The sequence below is a fragment of the Rosa rugosa genome, chromosome 1 (genome assembly GCF_958449725.1).
Source record: "Rosa rugosa chromosome 1, drRosRugo1.1, whole genome shotgun sequence".
Classification (NCBI taxonomy): domain Eukaryota; kingdom Viridiplantae; phylum Streptophyta; class Magnoliopsida; order Rosales; family Rosaceae; genus Rosa; species Rosa rugosa.
Genome location: NC_084820.1, coordinates 35,932,193 through 35,938,192, shown reverse-complemented (window position 1 = coordinate 35,938,192; position 6,000 = coordinate 35,932,193). Strand labels below are relative to the sequence as shown.

The following is a 6,000-nucleotide window of genomic DNA, read 5'->3' as shown; positions in this document are numbered from 1 at the left end:
GGGAGAAGTTTAAGGAAAGGAGGAGTGTGTGCAACAAATAAAATATATTTTTGGAAAATTAAAACTGATTTTGCCGTGGAGATAAGGAAGTTAACGTGAAAATCTCAAGAGGAAATCAAGGGTGACGTTGGAGATAAGGTTTGGAGAGTTTTAAGGAAGGGTGAATGCTCAAAACAAGTCTAGGTTCATCCCTACATTCCCTAAAGGAAATTTGGCCGAAAATAAGGAAATAAATCAGATTTAATTCATAGATATTTCGGCAAATATATATTAAGGGATTATAAACTTATTTTGGAGAGTTTTGATTGGATGGATGACACACCAAAGGTGACATGGCACCCTACGATTGGTCGAAGCTATGTGGAATTTTCTGAATGCTTGGAGAGCCTTGGCCGTCCCCTATTTATACCCTCCTATTCTTGACTTTTTGGGTTCGACACTTTACAATTCAGAAAATTACTCTCTCATAAACGTCTAGCCTCTCCTTCTCTCTCCATTCTCTAGTTCGGTTTCTGCACTTTCAAGCAAGGGAGGAAGAAGGAAGAAGAAGCCGTGAGCATTTCCCCCATAATCCACCTTGAAGCCGTGAGTTTTGAAGATTGCTTCCAAGATTCAGAGTTCATCAATTCAAGTTCTTCATCACCATCTCCATTCACGGTGTAATTCAACCTTTGACCTTGTAACCTCTTTCGGTTTTCCTTGTTTGAATTTGTATGATTTTGTTATAGTTAACATAACATTTGAAATAAGAGTTTAATTCCGAATTCTATGATTGAATGAATTTCAGATTTTTATAATTGTGATTCGTGGTTGCTTTTGTGAGATTGTTCAATTAAATTTGTGTGATTGATATCCTTTATGTGTTTATCTTATGTGGTTCGAAATACCTAGGGTTTACATATAATTGTTGCTAGATTTAAGAACATGATTCACCTAATAGTAGTAAAAGTTTTGAACAAAAACCGAATTTAATTGAAAAGGATTGCAATTAGATGAACTTTTTCATACTAAGTTGTACACTTGAATTGATAACCTTTCTTATGTTCTTCATGCGTTAAACATGTGTTGATGATCTAGCTTTCTAGAATTTGATTGCATGTTTGATAGGATTAATCTTTGTGCTTTCACTTAGGTTAATTAGTGATGGAAAGTAAAAAATGGGAAATCATTTGCTTTGAATGTTTCACATGATCAATTCTTTCTCATGACTTAGATGAACAATTGTAGGAATTGAATCGAATTTATCAATGAAATTGGGTTTGATCTTTGTTTCATATGTTTCATTCTTGTATTTGTGTTTATATATTTTCTTTGTTTTGTTTCTTTTAATTTTCGGAAACCAAATCTTAAAAACCCCCCTTAATTTCGTAAATTTGTATATACTTGTAAATATCTTTGTAAATATTATACTTTGTTTTAATTTTAATTGTTTATTTGTTTGACAATGACAAGTGTACCTTCAATCCCCGGATTAGATTGATCCCTATTTGCCTATACTAACGATGACATTTTCAGGGTTAAATTATATGCTCACTTAAAGCGTATCAGGGTCTTCGTTAGAAAGCGTGATGAGAAAAAGAGATGGCAATCTCGCCTTATGGCGCAAGGCTTCTCGCAAAACGCCCTGGAATCGACTACGCACTACACCAATTTTTCAATCAGACGACAGTTTTTCACTGTCGTCTGATTATAGAGTTTGCTGTTGTCTATTTCAATGCCGTCTGATACATAATCAGACAATACCAAAAAACTGTCGTCTGATAAAGTTTACTACAACAGCGACTACTATATTGTCTGTTGTCTGAATACCACGAAGAACAACAGCAATAATACCAAAAACTGTCGTCTGATAAAGTTTACTACAACAGCGACTACTATATTGTCTGTTGTCTGAATACCACGAAGAACAACATCAGCTTATATACTTACTGTTGTCTGAAGGCTGTGCCAGACAACAGGGGCTTATATTCTTGCTGTTGTCTGAAGGCATGATCAGACAATATGTACTTGCAAATCCCATTGTCTATCTATTATTGATACTATAGATTTCTAAACAAAACCATTGTCTGTTGTTTTGCTGGACAATGGCTTTCTCGTTCTTTTAGTCCTTAAAGTATTATAGTTAGAGGACTCATACAACAGTTTTTGTTAGGCATTTTATGATGATCAATTATTGGACAATAGTTTTTAGCTGGAATAGAATGGTCCAAGAGACATTCAAAAGACCTACATTCTGCACATTTATTTATGTAAAGATTCGATACATTCATTCTATCCCAACATTAACCCCCACATCCAACAAAGTCATTCTATCCCAACATTAACCCCCACGATACTTGTCCATAAATGTGATGCACATTAACCCTGTCCACTGGCAGTCCAACTTCGGCTTGAAGGGCCTCCTTCAAAAAAGGCTTTGCATCCAGTACCTGGACATACAATGCGAGAATATTGTTGAGATTTGCAACATATATAGAGCAATGATACAGAGCAATGATAAAGAGCAACATATTCAGTCAATGATACAGAGCAGCAATCTTGAAATCTTGTACCTTCAAATCTTGTCTGCAATTCAATGATACAGAGCAATGATACAGAGCAACATATTAAGTCAATGATACAGAGCAATGTATGAGAGAGCCTTAAAACAGAACAAGGTCCATGAGAGCCATAAAACAGAACAAGGTCCATGAGAGCCTTAAAACAACATGAGATACATAAAAATCCTAGATACCACCAACCAAGACTTCATAATACTACTCAGTTCATCAATAATGAACCTAATACAGTTCACAGCAACAAAATGAAGGGCTTTATATATAGAGACAGAAGAGAGAGTCAAAATCTAGGACACTTGGGATTTTGATTTAAAAATGAGAAAGGGATGGCCTTTGGCATATTTCGAAAGACAATGAGCCAAGGCCGCGAAAAGATCCCTACTGCCCCCAGCCAAAAGGCCATTATACATTATACATTATGCATGTATCGAAAAGCTCGATCAAATTCCTAATGTGCAGCTTACCAAAAGAAAAAAAAAATCTCCTATTTTGATCTCTCTCCCCTGCAGCTCAAAATGAGTACTGGACTCATACACAAGAGACAATCACTCAATTAACACAACTATTATAATGATGGCATATCAATTAACACTCAATTAACATAACTATTATTATAATGATGGCATATCAATTAACACGAGACACTCATATAGTAAAGTAGTAAACCCAGACAATCATATAGCTAATCATATATCAATTAACACAATCATATAGCTAATTATTCTATCAAGAACAGGGGATAAATTTAACCCACCAAGATATTGTTGCCTCTCCTAACAGGTCCTGGCAGAGTCTTCACACACCCAAAAAAAAATATTATTCACTCAATCAATTAATCAAACCACAATAAAGTAACCAAGATAAACTGCAGAATGTTAATTACCCTTGCTTTGCTTCTGAGATCCATACCAGATCCACCAATCCTGTTTACAACATCGAAAAGAACACATAAACATTATGAGCTTTTGAATTGACAACTTAGATAATACCTCGCATGAAAGTTCCACATATAACAAAGAAAAAATAACCACACCAGTTGTATATTTCATACTGCTCACTTAAATCTATAGCTCTTATCAGTTCGATCTCTACAAGTTCAAAAGTTAAAATTTAATTGTTTAGCATTCCATTTCCAATTCTCCAGAAGTTTATATTACCATAGCTCTGGTCTAAAACAATCAAGGAAACATTGCCACCAAAATTCAAAAGCAGTAAATCATTACAGACACATACAAACTATATCCAGGTGTCAAGAAAATCCTCAGCTTAAATCAATAAACAGAAACTAGTCACCCTTCACTTGGACTCATGGATGGTATCCCAATAACCCATTCAGTTTCTTTCCTTGAACTATTTACTGCAGTATACATCAAAATAAAGATACCCTAAAAAATATAGTTTTGGGATATCAAAACCACGACTAATGGCATATGAAACTGCAATATCCACAGAGGCACAGATCAAAGTTGATAATGTATATTTAAGTTATTGGTTCTATAACATACTCTGACAGTCTCCTCATCACATAGATAAGCTCCTGCTACAATGGTGTCCTGGACATGACTCTCCACAGAATCCGAAATGCAGTTGAAGTCCCTTACTCTGAAATGCAGTTTACCAGTTCCAGCTGGTATACAAGTTGTCATTGCTCCTTCTGTAGGTTTACAAGAATGGGTGTAAAATTATATCAGCAGTTTCAACTAGGAATCAGAACCGTGTTGTGAACAAAATCCCCATCACAGAACTATTATAAAGGAAAAAAGTAAACTTAAATATACATATCTATGCACCTACACTCCTTTTCATTCATCAAACCCGGAGTTCGGACTATATTTCCTCCCCCCACTGCTTGCCACCTGAAAATTGTGGACATACACATGTTAGTCTCTACTCTAGTATTTTCTTTATCCAAGTTTGGACACTTATTACATTACCTGTACTTCGTCACCAAGCAATGCAGAAATACAGCCATCTGCACCTTAGCAAAGTCTGTTCCAACACAGAATCTCATGCCACCGCCAAAAGCCATGAAATTTTTTAATGCACTACTTGTTAACATTCCCTGAATTACACCTTCTTTTTAGTACAGACGATGACTAGGAAAAATGGTTATAGGGGTTTCCAGCCAAGTTCAACTAGAGATGTTATGCTTAGATGTTCAACTCACCTCCCATCTCCCTGGATTGAAGGCCACAGGATCATCATATTTTTGAGGGTTTAAGTGTACGACCGGGGGACAAACCATTACTGCCCAACCTGCTGGAATGGTATGTCCTGCAATCAGACAAATAGGTATATGTCAAATTAGGATGATATTCGTGTGTGTGACTGATTTTTTATAGTTGGAATCCCACACTAAATATTATGATTTACATACCTTTAAACTGTATCTCTCTTATTGCTTTGCGAAAGATAGCTGGAACTATATTTGCCAGTCTAACTGTTTCGTTGATGATCTGCAAGTTGAGATATAATGTTAGTTTGTAAACCAAATCATTTTACAGAAAATGATTCTGTACATTCCCTTTTGACCACTGACAGTTAAAGTGTGAGACTCACCTGAAATGTGAATGTCATTGATTTGTATTCTTTCCATGTAAGACCAGCATCAGCATTTTCCCTTTGCTTTATGATCATCCCATGCTCTTCCTGTCAAAAACATAAGATAGAAATATTAACAACAGCGACCTATAGCAATTCGTATGGTTTGAAATGCTTAGAGAGTTTGTACAGACCGTTAATTTCTTTAGCACTGCAGGATAGTCTGAAAGAAACTTGATGGCTAATGTTAGAGCTAGGGAAGTTGTTTCAAAGCTCGCGAAAAGCAGTACAAACATTAAATCCAGAACTGTAAATGTGAATGATACAGCAGCCAAAATTTCATTCTTTCTTTAATATATCAAATGGGTTTATCAAAAGTTAAGCATATAACTAAAAAATATGCAAAATTTGAATGACAGCAACCAAAGTTTCAATCTTTCTTCTAAAGTTTATCAAAAGCTTCAGACTTTAATCACACAAATGGCTATTCAGCAATACCTAGAGAGTAAAATCAAACAAAGTTGAGCACCTAAAGTTCAGAGGGAGCAGGGTGAATGAGTCGGAGCAGATCGATCTTGGGCAACCCAAAAAAAAAAACACATCCAACACTTCGCACTTCAAGCCTATTTGCCTGAAATCTCTTAACAACCTACTGGGACATGATATCGAACAGGATTTCAGGATTCACACTAATTTTTCTTCTCTTTTCTCATGGTTTCCCCATCATCCATACAATCCCTGACGAACTCCGGCGGGTTCCAGACCATGAAGCTGTTGTTGATGGAGGTTAAGTTTGAGAGGATCTGCCTTCAAACTGCTTAGTAGAGACGGGTTCGTGGTCTGAGAGCGGGCTGAGGGCGGGGCTGAGAGCGGGACTGAGGGAGGGCTGAGGGCGGGGCTG

At 36.3% G+C, this 6,000-nt stretch overlaps 1 long non-coding RNA gene across 1 annotated transcript; it reads left to right on the top strand.

The window, feature by feature from the left end:
• Positions 1-208: 208 nt before the first annotated feature.
• LOC133736176 (uncharacterized) lies at positions 209-2,019 on the top strand. Its single transcript, XR_009859447.1, has 2 exons — positions 209-659; positions 1,516-2,019. It is a non-coding gene; the product is annotated as an uncharacterized LOC133736176 (long non-coding RNA).
• The last annotated feature ends 3,981 nt before the right edge of the window (positions 2,020-6,000 follow it).